Source organism: Abramis brama (assembly GCF_963993115.1).
Source record: "Abramis brama genome assembly, chromosome: 20".
Taxonomy (NCBI): domain Eukaryota; kingdom Metazoa; phylum Chordata; class Actinopteri; order Cypriniformes; family Leuciscidae; genus Abramis; species Abramis brama.
This window is the reverse complement of record NC_139982.1, coordinates 2,927,056-2,944,130: the sequence shown is the minus strand read 5'-3', so window position 1 is coordinate 2,944,130 and position 17,075 is coordinate 2,927,056. Positions and strand designations below refer to the sequence as shown.

The 17,075-nt window shown below is 40.0% G+C and overlaps 1 long non-coding RNA gene across 2 annotated transcripts; it reads left to right on the top strand.

The window, feature by feature from the left end:
• The first annotated feature begins 3,542 nt into the window (after window positions 1–3,542).
• LOC311071443 lies at window positions 3,543–9,744 on the top strand. 2 transcript variants are annotated; one of them, XR_014603839.1, is made up of 4 exons: window positions 3,543–3,689; window positions 4,438–6,164; window positions 6,250–8,639; window positions 8,725–9,744. It is a non-coding gene; the product is annotated as an uncharacterized lncRNA (long non-coding RNA). The 2 variants fall into 2 exon arrangements; XR_014603840.1 differs by lacking the exons at window positions 3,543–3,689; window positions 4,438–6,164 and having other exon boundaries at window positions 6,175–8,639.
• Window positions 9,745–17,075: the final 7,331 nt, after the last annotated feature.

Here is a 17,075-nt window from a genome sequence, read left to right as displayed (position 1 = left end):
GATACTACCATATTTTAGTCTCCATTCTTATTTTGTTTCCACGATGTGTAAGATGTAGGGCTACCACATCTTTAAATTACTATTAGTATTATTTAACCCTTGTGCATTGTTTAAATTTACTACCTTTCGTTATGTTAGTGGCTGAAAACAGCCACTACTTTAAACTGCTGTAAAAATGTATCAGATAAATATTTTTTTCAATTTTTTTTGCATAAATCTATTAATCAACCTCAGTCCTGCTCAAAAATACTAAATGTTTAAAAAAAAATCAGGATTTTAACTCTTTAATTGCCAAATTCGTAAATGATGTCACTGATTTGGGGGAAAAAAAACACAAAATGACTAATTTTCAATATAAAATGTGATTGTGGACTGGATTTTTTTTTACCTTTTATCACAGTCTTGGACATGTCAAAGATTAGAAACAACATTGGTTTTGATGCATTGTTAGTTTTTGTGCAGCATGAGATTTTAACTTTTTCTCCCTCATTTACTGTTCGTGGCTGTTTTTGCCCCATTGACTTCCATTATAACCACATTTTTTGATTGCAAAGCCATGACACCATATAATCATGCATTTTTGATTGTTGGTGGTTTTCCCTGTTGGGAAGAGGTAAAATTTGTAATTTTTACTGTTGATAACTAGGTGGAACCATTAACCCTTTAGATAGGCCTGTGCAAAAAAAAGCTTAGTTTCTGGCTTTTACATGGAGTATTATGGAGTTTATATGGAGTATAAAAGCATAATAAAGTGTGTGTGTGTGTGTGTGTGTGTATGTGTGTGTGTGTGTGTGTGTGAACTCACCTTGATGCATCTGAGAAAATCAAAATATGCACCTCAGCTCTCAGAACTACATGGAGTAAACAAAAACAAAGTAAGTGTATTTATGCATCTGCTGCCTTTTGATGGTGAGAAATGCAGACTAAACAAAAACAAAGCAAGTGGATTTAAACGCGTGCATGCAAGCCTGCTGCTCATTTGATGGTGAGAAGAGCAGCAAGCAACATGAGAAAGGGCTTGACTTGTAGTGAAGTTTTAGAGATGATTATGCAGCCTGACCCCTCCAGCGAGCTGCATGATGTATCGTCTTCCCCCTCTGACACCACAGACTCAGGAGAGTCAGATCCTGATTTGGATGTGGCACCCTCATCATCCTCTCTAGCTTCCACTGAAGGCAAGGAGGATTCGGAGGATCCTGGATCTGGGTGGATTGGGAGAAACGGCGAAGTGTGGTTTTCCACTAACGCGGAGACAACTCCCTTTCTTCAGCCTGCCAGAGGCGTGACTCCAGGGCCGACGCGCCCTGGAGTTTTAAATTTTTTAAAATTTCAAAGCATTTTCCCAAAATATGTGTCAAAATAAGATTTGTCACCAAAAATCATTCCATTTGCTTAAACACAGAGAAAGTTATGGCCAAATTTAGACTAAAAAATACCCCATAGTGGATGAAAACATCCCCAACAGCACATAAGGGTTAAGTTAACATAAAATACATAGACCTACACCACAAAAACTAGTTGAGGATAAATTCGTTAAAATTGGGCGATTCCAGTGTTATGGACTTGACATTTGCAGTCAAAACTTAAAATAAAAATTCTCAGAAAATGCATTTAATACCAATATTTTGAAACGTCTGAAAGGAGTCAAGACATTAGAAAAATATCAGTCTACTACACATGCGTTTTATATTTAATATGAGTGAAATACACATGTGGCAAAATATTTTTTAGTAATTCTATAAATTACACTGTGCAAACCAAAGATATATACCCACCGGATGAATAAAGATCGGCCTCCACAGAACATAAAATATTATATTATTTTTATTTTATTTTTCGTGTTCGCATTTATGTGAAAAAAAAAATAATAATGTTACGGACGTGACAGTTCTCCATTACGGACATGACTGCTCTGAAGCGACTTTAAAAATTTCACAGAGACCTCAAACAGAAAGCACAAAGCCTTTCTTTAAAGTGAATTTCGTTTTTTGATTAATTTTATCTTAATTTTAATCAATGTTTCATCTGGATTTAATAAATAAGAAGTAGTCTAAATATAGTAGAAAATAGATAATCATGACACAGAGTCGCGGGCGAGTGAACTGGACTCTTGTCTCATAAATGAACCGAAACTCAGCGTAAGGTATGCTACTTGCCTCACAGACCTGAGAAAAATATAGAAAGCTTGAAATGTCTACTTTTACACAGAACAATTCAAAACTAAAGAAAACAGACTGCTTTCTGCTTATGAAATGTGCATTTCTCTCTGGCGCATTATGAGAAGATCGCGACGCATCATCAACTTCATCTTTGCAGTCGACACAGAAAACACTTGTTTATTAATAAACAATTAAAATGTCTCCTAGCTATATTTGACATATTAATAATCATTACTTTTGCCGGTTCTTTGTGACAGCTTTTATGCTTTGTTGGCAGCGCCACCCACATGTTGAACGCGTCACACCGCATCAGCACCGAAAACATGATTTTTTTTCTAAAATCAAAAATCGTGATACGAACCGAATCGTAGGTTTGGTCTATCGTTACAGCCCTAGTAAGATGAGAAAGCAAGAGTTTATGGTTTAAAAAACAAACAAACAATGGCTATCTGAACATCTTTGCCAAGCGCAAACCAGTACAGAAGTAGGCTAATCAATACATTATCGGGGAGGGTCATGCCTTTTTTCACAATCATTTTGGAGGGTCATAGAAAAATTTATTGCTGGCGAAGGGAGGGTCATGTCTTTTTTGACAACAGATCTCAAAACTCCTCCGGTGGCCCCTTAAATAAATAACGAACAGTCCCTTAGTAGTTCTTTTAGAAGGATGTAGTAACACTTGATTCATTACTAATGGGCTACCATTACCTTATATTAAACATTGTGCATTATACATATTAATTATGAACCTGTATATAGTAGTTCTTATAGTCTTCAGTGAGGTATGAAAAATAGTAGTTATTGATTAGCTAATAGTGAACTACCACATCCGACTGAGCGCTATTACTTACTTATTCGCTAATCAGAGTTTCTTGTTAGTTAATAGTAGTTACTAGAGTGTTACTAATGCATTACTCATTTTTTCCTGTGTAGTTATTCATTAATGAAGGAACAGTATTCTAAAGTGTTACCTGTAAATACTCTGAAAAAGAGAGTATAAAAATCGAGTGTCTCTAGTCCTCTCAGGGCTGCAATAAACACAGCTACTTATTTCCATTCGGAACGAATGAAATGATTGGCTGGGCGACTGTCACTCTCCCTCGCTACCATGGCTACCACCCCCGCCACTACAGAAGCTGCCCACATGTGCACACCCGTTTGACTCGAGGAGGGGGAGAGGCACGGAGGCTAGGAAGAATCACAATAATGGCAGAGAAAGAGCAGTCAAAATTCCCAGTGCCTGTGTAACCGGATGAATGAGGTGATGGACATTAGTGAGCACCTATCAGCAGGTAATCCACCCTATTTAAGAGCTGGTTGGCTGTAGCCCGGGATGCGTCACGTTCGACTCCGCCTCCTTCCAGTGTTTACAGTGGTTGTAGGTATGTGTGTTAGCATATAGCAACTTCTGTTTTTAGTTTGTTTGTATGTAGGGGACTAATTATTAGTGTTGTGTTTAGCTTGTCTGTCTTCTCCGGTTTTCCTTCGGTTTGTCGCAGTGGTTGCATATGCTGGCTGCTCGCCTTTCAGGTATGTGTGAACTGTTGATGGAAAGCGTATTGTTTGTCTTTATTTGGGGGTTTAGGATCGGCTGATTGTGTTGAGTTATGTGCAGTGTCCCTGTAGTCTATCTGAACAGCGGATTGCATGATTTGAGTACCCGTGCCTGTGAAAGGACAAGCACATTGTGCGAATGCATCGTCTACTTCCGGTAAGTGTTATTGCGCATGTAGTTACGAGCTGAAAGTTTAGCCATTGAGGCATAAATCTTAGTGTTTCTTTGTATTTGGCTTAGGATTTTCCCTCTCGTCCGGCGATCTTGTTCTTCCTGCTGGTGCTATAAAAAGCTATTACAGCCCCGTCGATTCCTTGCTGCCAGATTAAGAGCGCATCGTATTTTCCTGCTCCACTGTCGCTACCGTGTGCAATACAAACTTTTTGCCATCTGTGAGAAGATCGTCACCCCACTGATGAGGGGGACCGTTGCTGTCTGGTTTTATTTATTATTTGTTGATTTAATGTTTCTTTTATTGAACTTTTGAGGTTAACACTTGGTGTCAAAAATGGAACACCAAACTATCTGCTTGTGAGCTCATTGCGTGAATTGAGTTATTTATTTATGGTCTGTGTTTACACCTTTGTATGTTATTCGTGATTGTCTATTAATGGTGATATTATCTGCTCATGACCGTACCCTAAACATCATCCAACTGGGCTTTAGTGCAGTTGGTATGTTGAAGTTTGGTTATTAATTATTTTTTTGTGATTTTCGTTTCAGGTGCTGAGGTTCCACGGGTGGAGGATCTCTTGTGGTGGTGGTGTTTTCTTCGAATGTTTGCCGTGACACTTTTGAAGTCTTTGCTGTGTGTGTGAGTGTGCTTTTGGTAAATTAAGTTTAGTGATCCCTCCTCCCCGTGGTTGGCCTCAGCCCTGTTAGTCTGTGTCTTTTTTTCTATGGTGTCTGTGTAACCAGTGTATGGAAAGAGTGTGTGTTTATTCAAATGTGTTTTTGTTTACTTGAATGTGTTTGTAACTCAAAACCTTGTCAGTATAGCTCCAGGTTGCCTTTTTAACGTGACTACCCTGCTGCTTTAAATTAAACTTTGTATAAATACATTTTTTTGTATATTTTCATATCCACGTCTCTGCCTACCTTTATTAGAGAATCGAACCTGAGTGACCTAGTAATAGTAACTTGAGTGTTGTCCATATTTCCCGGGGCGAAATTCCCCGGGTGGCGTAGTCAAAATTCTTTCTACCTGTAATACCGCTCTTGTGCCACATTTGGCGTAGTCGGCAGGATCTCTATTGTGTAGTGCAAAGACGTGGGTATTATTTTGTTGGTTTAGTGTTTTTGGGTATTTTGTTTGTTTTCTTTTTTTTGCAGAAACCAGACAGCAGCAGTTTCTTTCATGAGTGTGTGACAAGTAGACCTGTGAGTTTTTGTATTGGTAAGTGATCTTTCCTGATTTGTAATCATGGACGATGAACTTTTCCAGGCCTTACAACATTGCTGTCACGTTGACTCTCAGCTAGTCTCGGATCAGTTGGGGCGAGTTGAGGTGCATGGAAGTCGAACGTGTCGCATCCGGGCGGCACAAGGAAATTGGTTGCCGTCATGGCAGAGAACTTGTGTTTCACTCGTTTCTCAGTGTGTGTAGCCGTCATGGCAGAGGACTTGTGTATCTCTCGGTGTGCGTGTAGCCGTCATGGCAGAGAACTTGTGTTTCACTCGTTTCTCAATGTGTGTAGCCGTCATGGCAGAGAACTTGTGTATCTCTCGGTGTGCGTGTAGCCGTCATGGCAGAGAACTTGTGTTTCACTCGTTTCTCAATGTGTGTAGCCGTCATGGCAGAGAACTTGTGTATCTCTCGGTGTGCGTGTAGCCGTCATGGCAGAGAACTTGTGTTTCACTCGTTTCTCAATGTGTGTAGCCGTCATGGCAGAGAACTTGTGTATCTCTCGGTGTGCGTGTAGCCGTCATGGCAGAGAACTTGTGTATCACTCGTTTCTCAGTGTGTGTAGCTGTCATGGCAGAGAACTTGTGTATCTCTCGGTGTGCGTGTAGCCGTCATGGCAGAGAACTTGTGTATCACTCGTTTCTCAGTGTGTTTAGCCGTCATGGCAGAGAACTTGTGTTTCACTCGTTTCCCGGTGTGTAGCCGTCATGGGCTAGTGGTCTATCGTCGGGGCGACGATACAAAAGGTGGGGATGGATTGTAACCGGATGAATGAGGTGATGGACATTAGTGAGCACCTATCAGCAGGTAATCCACCCTATTTAAGAGCTGGTTGGCTGTAGCCCGGGATGCGTCACGTTCGACTCCGCCTCCTTCCAGTGTTTACAGTGGTTGTAGGTATGTGTGTTAGCATATAGCAACTTCTGTTTTTAGTTTGTTTGTATGTAGGGGACTAATTATTAGTGTTGTGTTTAGCTTGTCTGTCTTCTCCGGTTTTCCTTCGGTTTGTCGCAGTGGTTGCATATGCTGGCTGCTCGCCTTTCAGGTATGTGTGAACTGTTGATGGAAAGTGTATTGTTTGTCTTTATTTGGGGGTTTAGGATCGGCTGATTGTGTTGAGTTATGTGCAGTGTCCCTGTAGTCTATCTGAACAGCGGATTGCATGATTTGAGTACCCGTGCCTGTGAAAGGACAAGCACATTGTGCGAATGCATCGTCTACTTCCGGTAAGTGTTATTGCGCATGTAGTTACGAGCTGAAAGTTTAGCCATTGAGGCATAAATCTTAGTGTTTCTTTGTATTTGGCTTAGGATTTTCCCTCTCGTCCGGCGATCTTGTTCTTCCTGCTGGTGCTATAAAAAGCTATTACAGCCCCGTCGATTCCTTGCTGCCAGATTAAGAGCGCATCGTATTTTCCTGCTCCACTGTCGCTACCGTGTGCAATACAAACTTTTTGCCATCTGTGAGAAGATCGTCACCCCACTGATGAGGGGGACCGTTGCTGTCTGGTTTTATTTATTATTTGTTGATTTAATGTTTCTTTTATTGAACTTTTGAGGTTAACACTTGGTGTCAAAAATGGAACACCAAACTATCTGCTTGTGAGCTCATTGCGTGAATTGAGTTATTTATTTATGGTCTGTGTTTACACCTTTGTATGTTATTCGTGATTGTCTATTAATGGTGATATTATCTGCTCATGACCGTACCCTAAACATCATCCAACTGGGCTTTAGTGCAGTTGGTATGTTGAAGTTTGGTTATTAATTATTTTTTTGTGATTTTCGTTTCAGGTGCTGAGGTTCCACGGGTGGAGGATCTCTTGTGGTGGTGGTGTTTTCTTCGAATGTTTGCCGTGACACTTTTGAAGTCTTTGCTGTGTGTGTGAGTGTGCTTTTGGTAAATTAAGTTTAGTGATCCCTCCTCCCCGTGGTTGGCCTCAGCCCTGTTAGTCTGTGTCTTTTTTTCTATGGTGTCTGTGTAACCAGTGTATGGAAAGAGTGTGTGTTTATTCAAATGTGTTTTTGTTTACTTGAATGTGTTTGTAACTCAAAACCTTGTCAGTATAGCTCCAGGTTGCCTTTTTAACGTGACTACCCTGCTGCTTTAAATTAAACTTTGTATAAATACATTTTTTTGTATATTTTCATATCCACGTCTCTGCCTACCTTTATTAGAGAATCGAACCTGAGTGACCTAGTAATAGTAACTTGAGTGTTGTCCATATTTCCCGGGGCGAAATTCCCCGGGTGGCGTAGTCAAAATTCTTTCTACCTGTAATACCGCTCTTGTGCCACATTTGGCGTAGTCGGCAGGATCTCTATTGTGTAGTGCAAAGACGTGGGTATTATTTTGTTGGTTTAGTGTTTTTGGGTATTTTGTTTGTTTTCTTTTTTTTGCAGAAACCAGACAGCAGCAGTTTCTTTCATGAGTGTGTGACAAGTAGACCTGTGAGTTTTTGTATTGGTAAGTGATCTTTCCTGATTTGTAATCATGGACGATGAACTTTTCCAGGCCTTACAACATTGCTGTCACGTTGACTCTCAGCTAGTCTCGGATCAGTTGGGGCGAGTTGAGGTGCATGGAAGTCGAACGTGTCGCATCCGGGCGGCACAAGGAAATTGGTTGCCGTCATGGCAGAGAACTTGTGTTTCACTCGTTTCTCAGTGTGTGTAGCCGTCATGGCAGAGGACTTGTGTATCTCTCGGTGTGCGTGTAGCCGTCATGGCAGAGAACTTGTGTTTCACTCGTTTCTCAATGTGTGTAGCCGTCATGGCAGAGAACTTGTGTATCTCTCGGTGTGCGTGTAGCCGTCATGGCAGAGAACTTGTGTTTCACTCGTTTCTCAATGTGTGTAGCCGTCATGGCAGAGAACTTGTGTATCTCTCGGTGTGCGTGTAGCCGTCATGGCAGAGAACTTGTGTTTCACTCGTTTCTCAATGTGTGTAGCCGTCATGGCAGAGAACTTGTGTATCTCTCGGTGTGCGTGTAGCCGTCATGGCAGAGAACTTGTGTATCACTCGTTTCTCAGTGTGTGTAGCTGTCATGGCAGAGAACTTGTGTATCTCTCGGTGTGCGTGTAGCCGTCATGGCAGAGAACTTGTGTATCACTCGTTTCTCAGTGTGTTTAGCCGTCATGGCAGAGAACTTGTGTTTCACTCGTTTCCCGGTGTGTAGCCGTCATGGGCTAGTGGTCTATCGTCGGGGCGACGATACAAAAGGTGGGGATGGATTGTAACCGGATGAATGAGGTGATGGACATTAGTGAGCACCTATCAGCAGGTAATCCACCCTATTTAAGAGCTGGTTGGCTGTAGCCCGGGATGCGTCACGTTCGACTCCGCCTCCTTCCAGTGTTTACAGTGGTTGTAGGTATGTGTGTTAGCATATAGCAACTTCTGTTTTTAGTTTGTTTGTATGTAGGGGACTAATTATTAGTGTTGTGTTTAGCTTGTCTGTCTTCTCCGGTTTTCCTTCGGTTTGTCGCAGTGGTTGCATATGCTGGCTGCTCGCCTTTCAGGTATGTGTGAACTGTTGATGGAAAGTGTATTGTTTGTCTTTATTTGGGGGTTTAGGATCGGCTGATTGTGTTGAGTTATGTGCAGTGTCCCTGTAGTCTATCTGAACAGCGGATTGCATGATTTGAGTACCCGTGCCTGTGAAAGGACAAGCACATTGTGCGAATGCATCGTCTACTTCCGGTAAGTGTTATTGCGCATGTAGTTACGAGCTGAAAGTTTAGCCATTGAGGCATAAATCTTAGTGTTTCTTTGTATTTGGCTTAGGATTTTCCCTCTCGTCCGGCGATCTTGTTCTTCCTGCTGGTGCTATAAAAAGCTATTACAGCCCCGTCGATTCCTTGCTGCCAGATTAAGAGCGCATCGTATTTTCCTGCTCCACTGTCGCTACCGTGTGCAATACAAACTTTTTGCCATCTGTGAGAAGATCGTCACCCCACTGATGAGGGGGACCGTTGCTGTCTGGTTTTATTTATTATTTGTTGATTTAATGTTTCTTTTATTGAACTTTTGAGGTTAACACTTGGTGTCAAAAATGGAACACCAAACTATCTGCTTGTGAGCTCATTGCGTGAATTGAGTTATTTATTTATGGTCTGTGTTTACACCTTTGTATGTTATTCGTGATTGTCTATTAATGGTGATATTATCTGCTCATGACCGTACCCTAAACATCATCCAACTGGGCTTTAGTGCAGTTGGTATGTTGAAGTTTGGTTATTAATTATTTTTTTGTGATTTTCGTTTCAGGTGCTGAGGTTCCACGGGTGGAGGATCTCTTGTGGTGGTGGTGTTTTCTTCGAATGTTTGCCGTGACACTTTTGAAGTCTTTGCTGTGTGTGTGAGTGTGCTTTTGGTAAATTAAGTTTAGTGATCCCTCCTCCCCGTGGTTGGCCTCAGCCCTGTTAGTCTGTGTCTTTTTTTCTATGGTGTCTGTGTAACCAGTGTATGGAAAGAGTGTGTGTTTATTCAAATGTGTTTTTGTTTACTTGAATGTGTTTGTAACTCAAAACCTTGTCAGTATAGCTCCAGGTTGCCTTTTTAACGTGACTACCCTGCTGCTTTAAATTAAACTTTGTATAAATAAAATTTTTGTATATTTTCATATCCACGTCTCTGCCTACCTTTATTAGAGAATCGAACCTGAGTGACCTAGTAATAGTAACTTGAGTGTTGTCCATATTTCCCGGGGCGAAATTCCCCGGGTGGCGTAGTCGAAATTCTTTCTACCTGTAATACCGCTCTTGTGCCACACCTGCATATACAGTCAGCGAAGGCAAACAAGGCAAAAAAAAGGAAGACAGTATTCGAAAAGGCTATGACCAAAAAGTCTTTGGATAAAGCAGCAGTACTTGTCTCTGGAGTGTAGTCCTCATCAGAGCCAACAGTGCTTTCATTGTGGAAGCTCTTACATGCAAAACAACGTATATGTTATGAATCTTACACGAAATTCACCTTCATCACAGTGTAACTGATGGTAATGGGAAAACGTGTATCAATGCAACCTGTTTTTAGCTTTGCCTTATGTTACTAGCTCGTTACCGAATCAAACTCAATATATTTAAACTTTACCAGTATCGATATGCTAGCTTGATAGTGGGTACTAACAGCCATGTTAGTTGTTTATATTCATAATGATAAAGTTAGGTATTTTATTACATGTGATTCTGACATGATGTCACTACATGCAAAATATGATCATATAACACCGATTTTATTATCACTACATTGGTTACCTATAAAGTTCCGTATTAATTACAAGGTATTGCTACTGACTTATAAAGCCCTAAACGGCTTAGCTCCAGTCTATTTAACGGATCTTCTATCGCCCTACAATCCATCGCGCTCTTTAAGGTCACTAAATTCGAGGCTTTTGGTCATACCTAGGATATCCAGATCCACCAAAGGAGGGAGAGCATTTTCACATTTAGCTCCAAAACTCTGGAATAGCCTTCCTGATACTGTTCGTTACTCAGACTCGCTCTCCCAGTTTAAAACTAGATTAAAGACGCATCTCTTCAGCCAGGCATTCATATAATACTTTTAATCTTACAGTTAAATCCGGCCTCTAGTTCATAAACGCCAGAGGAGAACTGGCCCCCGACTGAGCCTGGGTTCTCCCAAGGTTTTTTTTTCTCCATTAGGTCACCTGATGGAGTTTTAGGACACCATTAGGTCACTTGATGGAGTTTTTCGGTTCCTTGCCACTGTTGCCTTTGGCTTGCTCAGTTGGGGATATTTTGGGGATATTTAATTTAATTTTATCAATCAATAAATTCCACTAGAAACAAACCTTGTTGTATTATTTTAATTTAATACTGTGAAGCTGCTTTGATACAATCTGTATTGTGAAAAGCGCTATACAAATATACTTGACTTGACTTGACTTGACTTGACATGCGCTGGCAAACGCGTCCTCCAGCTGAGCGGTCGGCATCGCGCGTTCATGTGTTTTGGGGGCGTGGCTTTGGAAGGAGCCCAGAAGGGAGGGGGTGGAGTGAATGGAAATAAGTAGCTGTGTTTATTGCAGCCCTGAGAGGACTACAGACACTCGATTTTTATACTCTCTTTTTCAGAGTAATTATTTTAATTATGTATTGGTATATAAAGACAGTATAAACAAAAAAAACTTTTAGAAAAATTTTTTTAGAAAAAAACTGCCTACCCTGCCTCTCAATGTGGCAAAATAAATATATAAATAAATACTCAAACCTGAAAAGTCGTGTGGCTCCCTGTTTTCATTTCATTATCGTTGTACACTTGGCGGATTAGTTATAACACTGTGCTACATCTAACCCGCTGTGTAAAACATATTCTAAGCCTAGCTAACAGTTGCTAGAAGTTGCTGACATTTTCAAGACAGTGATTAAGGTAATATAAAATTAGATTTGGTGACGTACACATCCAACTCAGAAACCAAAAAAAACAAAAAAAAAAACATATCGAGGGCTTGGAGCCAGAGGGGCGTAAGTGGCATTTTGGGCGAATATGAGTTCTTAATATCAAGATAAAGGTCTCAATGAGCTCTATCCAATGGTGCCATCCAAAAATACCTATCTGAGATCAAACTGTACTTGAATAAAGCAACAAAACAATTAAGACCTAACACAAAAGTGTGAGTAATGTTTGGAGCCAGAACCTGGCTCTGCTACGCCCTTCTGGCTCTGAAAAATACATGTAGGACCCACATTTTTGTTCAGAGCCAGAAGGGTGTAAGTGTAGTTGGTGCCCTAAAACAGCATTCAAAATGGCTGAAAAGATTTTGATGAATATTATGAAACAAACTGATGAATCCTATTGAAGAAGTTGAAGATGAGTCAGAGTTGTTTTTGAATGCATTTCCTCACAAGAGTGATGACAGTAAGACATAATCATGCCTTGAGAGCCTTACCTTGTTAGCCTAGCCTAGCTAACGTTAAGCCCATTGTTTTGGTCTGATCTGGCTAACTGTGCCTGCTAACTAGCCAAGTGTTCTGACATAGAATATTCTTTTGAACTTTCTCATAATCTACTTTACCCTAGCCTTGAACTAATAGATTCAGGGCACTCATGTAGGATATTATATTAATAAATATTAATGTGTTAATCATTAAGGGACACAGCCACATGAGGTGAGGAAGAGAGATCAACTTGAGGGACACATGGAGACAGCACATGATGGACGAAGTGAGTTCTGACTTGCATAGAAAATAAGTTTGAACATTCACCTTATCTAATCCTTACCCTGAATTATTAGTATCAGGGCATTCATGTAGGATATTAATAAATATTAATGATATCATTTAGGGACACAGCATGAGAAGAGGGAGAGAGATGAGGAGATGGAAGAGAGAGAGGGACACATGGAGACAGCAGAAGATGGAGGAAGAGAGACAGACAGGGAGACAGATCATGCAATTGATGAGGGACACATGGAGACAGAAGAGGAGCGAGGGAGTGAGACAGTAGACATTGTGCTAGAATTTGTTCAGGAGGGAGGGGTTGAAAGTGGCCAGGAAGAGAAGACAGAAGAAGATTGAGGGACTGAGACAGTAGACATGGAGGAGGGGTTGAAAGTGGCAAGGAAGAGGATGCCAACACACCACAAAGAGGAATAAAAAGACAGAGAGATGTTGAAAATTGGGAAAGAAACCAACGTAAAAGGCTAAGAAATTCTGGCCAAAGCTACATTAATTCACATGGCATTCATGTTCCAGGAAGGAAGGTGAGGGAGAAGAACTGTGCTTTGTCTTACAAATGCAATCAGAACTTCCCAGAGCCAGTAAGGGAAAGTATATTTCAACATTATTGGGAGATGGGAGATGCAGCAAGGCAGAAAGACTTCATTGTCAATCACGTTATCAAAATAGGGAAAAGAAACAGTGAAAAAATCTCAAGAAGAACTCATGTGTTGAGTATTATCTAACCTTTGAGGGAAGACAGATAAGGGTATGCAAAGACTTCTTTTTATATATAGTCCACCCTGTGCAGCAATGACAGTATTCCTCACACATACGCAGAGTTCAACAATGCTCTGACAGTGGACAGTGAGTAAAACTAAACAAACAAGTGAACAGAAAAGCAAATAAGAACGACGGCATCCAGAAACGCACAAGCGGAATGACATCTTGAAAAAGACGCAGGGTCACACTTGTGTTGCTCTTTTAGTAAAAATGAAAAAGGTTGGAAAACACTCTCTTAGTGCTGAGGCACCCAGGGGTAGCCGCGGTGTGAATGAACACACACAGGGGAAACGCCCACCGAACCGACACGCACACACAGACACAAACAATAGTGCTGTGAAAACAGCAGTTGTGAGCTGCAATGTCGCGGCTACCGCTGATCGCGCCGTCACACCAACACTACAATCAGAGAGAGATCTCCTTCGAAGTCTTCAAAGCGCTGAATTCTCGTAGACAGAAGTCTCACAGAAGCTCGGCTCCTAAGTGAAAGACAATGTGTGCGTGCGCCCGCTTCCTGTTTATACCCGCGCTGCGGGGCGGGGGCGCGTGACGCGATTCACGCACGCCAAAGTTCATTGGCTCGTTCTGTAGACACTTGAAGTTGATAGGGCTCCCTGAAGTGATCCCAATTACGTCGTCACGTCGACGTTATGTCGAACGTGAGCGACTGAAAGGTAACTCATTAAATGTCCTGTAGTGACCAGGTAAACGTAGGATTTGAAAACATATTGATGATCTTGGATGATTAGCACGGACCACTTCAACCTTCATGCCACATGAGGGAAGCTCCCATCCGACCCAGAACTCCACAAGTTGTTGAAATGCACCAGCACTTGCTAAGAAGCAATAGTATTAATAATATATATTAGTAAATACATTTGTTACATTTCTTGATTCAACTCAGACACAGAATAACTATCATACCACTTTCAATGAAATGACGGAGATACTCTGCAATGCGACATTTAATGTGAAGTGAGTGTGTATCCTCATCGTCATCATCCTCCTCCTCAGCAGGCCATATGATATTATCCAGGATAGTCTTTATTTAATTAAGATTAAACAGAAGAATAGCAAATTATACACTGTAAAAATAAAAGGTGCCTGGAGGAACCTTTTGGGGTTCTTCACTTTGCCACACCGGCGGAACCGTCTGTAGATCCTCTAGGCACCCTTTAAAAAGGGGCGGTTCTCTGAGGAACCACACAGGTTTCCTGAGGAACTCTTATATTAGGCACTGTGTGGAACCACTTTGGGTGCCTCCAGAAACCAAATTTAATTGTTTTATTTATTTAATTTCATGTTGTTACTATGGTTACCATTGACTTCTATTATAATAAACAAACTGAACCAAATACAAAATAAGAATTGTTTATTACATATTTTAGATCCATTTTAATACATACACTTCCATGCACTTGGAAAAAAAGCTAGTCATAGATTAATATAATTGAATACACAAAAAATTGTATAATACATAAGCAACATGAATAATCAACCATGTATATACAATAGGCTATACAAGAAAAGACATTTCAACAAAATGCATGGAAACACATATGTTCCACGAAATAAATCAATGTAAATTTTTAAATAAAAAATGTCCATCTTCACTTAACTTTAAAACATTTGTGTTTCAGTCCGATGGTAAGTCTGACATCACTGTTTCCAAGTCCAAAAGCTCTATCAGATGCCAAAAACAAACAAACAAACAGTGCTAATATGCACTCATTGTGCTGTAATATTTCAGAAAATTATGATCCTAACCTTTATCTCTATTCCGAAATCTCAGATGGTTAGTTATTCAGCTATTTTGAATCATAAAATGTTGAAGTCTGGGATGCCATGAGACTGGAGACTGTAATGTACACTATGGCTTTTGAAAAGTTTAAATGTGACTTAAATGGTTGTTGAGTATTCTCACTAGAAACAAGATAGAGGAAGTAGAAGTAGAGGCCTCGACCCGGAAACAGTATTCCTTATGTCACAACAAGCAGAAAACATTTTCCATTTTAACAGAGTTAAGGTGCAGTAAAATTATCTGTTGTTCTGTGAATGTTCACTGGTGAATTCCAGTCATTTCAATAAGAATCCACACAATCAGCAATTTCGTGTGTGGTCAAAAATTTCACTATGGGACCAAGATTTTGATTTGACCAACAGAAAGCTGTGTGAAAGTGACTCATGTGTGAGCTGTGCTTCATACATTACGTCGCTACACTGCTGTGCTGACAATGGTCAATGGACCTTTTTGCCTGTGTAATTTCACGAAATTCACAAATGTGACCGCACCTTTACTCGCTGCAACATAAAATGCAATCAATAATAAAATCTTCACAAGGGACATGTGAGGTACTTAACGAGTTAGAAAAGTGAAAAGGTGCATCAGCTTCATTTTCCGTTTGTTTTTCCTCTTTTCTGGTGGATGGTCCAGGCACATCAACGATTTTCAGGTGTACAGGAGGATTTTTATTCTTGTTCAAACTTGTATTTCAGCTTACCGAGATCCCTGCAAAGAACAAAATTTACTGTTAGTAATGTTATTTAAGTGATAGTTGTGAACTTAAAATAATTTCCTTAGCCTTGTGACATTTTAAACCCAAAAGCAGATCTCAAGCATAATGCAACCCCAGTCACCATTCGCTTTCACTGCATGAAACAAGCAGAAAAAAAAAAATGTACAAATCATTCATTAAACCATTCTTATGTACACTTGTCTAGTTCAATTCAATGCAACAATTTATGTAAAAATTGATAAATATTCTGTTAAGCTCCAAAAATGTTCCAGAAAAGAAAGGAAAAAAGTCCACAACTCATGTGTTATGATTTGTGTTGTAAGTCTTCTGAAGCCATATAATAGGCTAGCTTTTTTGCCTAAAAAGACTAAACTTGAAGTTATAATTCAGAGTTCAAATGTCTTATATTCAAATGCAAATGATTAAGGTATAGCCTATAAAAATGCATAGCATTATTGGCTCCAAACCTGTGATATTATTTTCCTGAGTAACATGAATGAGATTTGAGAGCATGAGGGAAGATTTTCAGAGAATAACTGATTAAAAAACACAAGTACACAGTCAAACAACACAATTTCACACAGAGAAAGTTCATAGTAATAAAGTACTTGCATGTGGTGCAGGTAACTTACTGTAATTCAATGTTGCCACTGAAATGTTCAGATTATTTTAGAAATGTACTGGTTCTTCTGGGGAAACAAAAGAACAAAGCTGATTATTCACAACATAATATTTATTGGCCAGTAAATGGCTTTAAAATGGTATTGGAAAGAATGAGGGCACCTGTAGTAAATAAACAAGAACAGACCAAACTAACATTATCTTGTGTTATTCATAACAAACGCCAGTGATGACAGCAGGAATCAGCTAAATTAGTTATATCAGCAATTTGAAGACACAGTTGTACACAATACGTTGAATTGAATGGATAAAACAATTTAAGAAAATAAGTCAATGATTTCCATATGTTCATTAGATTAAGTCAGTTAGCATCGCGGCTAACCTTCATACTCATACCACATACTGTGCAATAAACGAGTGGTTAACACTGTAAAAACGTAGTAATGTATAATACATGTAGTTTATATATGTTTGTGTTTGAATATAGTGAGTAGACTGTATTTATATTTCTTGTTTGGCGAGTTTTACAAACCTTGTAACGGAGACGGAGAGCCAAACAAATGGCAGAAGCTTTGATGAGAGGAGCCGTTACTTTCCCGATGACGTCGATCAGCTGAGCTTTGTTGCGCGCGAGCAGCGCGAGCATCACTGAAGCGACGACAGCAGAGGAATAGCAGCTGTTTTGTGACAGAATAAAACTTTTCTCCTCCTGCTTCTTCTTCTTCATATTATTAATATTATTGTTATTTAGTGTTGTTGTTTAAGGTTAAAATTAATCAATGAAATAGGCCTATACTAAATAAATGTAAGCTACCCAGGTGAAAAAGACGTAGGCTATAGGCTACTGTTAAATGTATTA